Raw genomic sequence first — 411 nt, forward strand, 5'->3', positions numbered from 1 at the left:
ATTCCTGCTATTGGACTGCATTTCAATGGTGGTGAATATGCAATGTTCGTCCCTTCAATTAGAACAGACAGCAGCAGCTGAATCATGCACAAAACAAATGGGGTCACCAGATGCCAAAACCGTCCAACACTGAAAGGAAAGCCAGTTCAGAGGTCATTCACAAATACATCTCGCCACATAAGGGTGAGACCAGCAACTTGCATCTATTTCTGACATGCTGTGGTGTTTTGAGTCCCTGGATACGAGACCAACAGTAAAATGTGATCAGTTAAAGGGGTCATATGATGCGATTTCAAGTTTTCCTTTCTCTTTGGAGTGTTACAAGCTGATTGGGCATAGATAAGATCCCTGAAGTTGCAAAGACTAAAGTCTCAAAACCAAAGAGATATTCTTTATCAAAGTTAAGACTCT

This window comes from Sinocyclocheilus anshuiensis, unplaced genomic scaffold (genome assembly GCF_001515605.1).
Source record: "Sinocyclocheilus anshuiensis isolate Anshui unplaced genomic scaffold, SAMN03320099.WGS_v1.1 scaffold1217, whole genome shotgun sequence".
NCBI classification, from domain to species: domain Eukaryota; kingdom Metazoa; phylum Chordata; class Actinopteri; order Cypriniformes; family Cyprinidae; genus Sinocyclocheilus; species Sinocyclocheilus anshuiensis.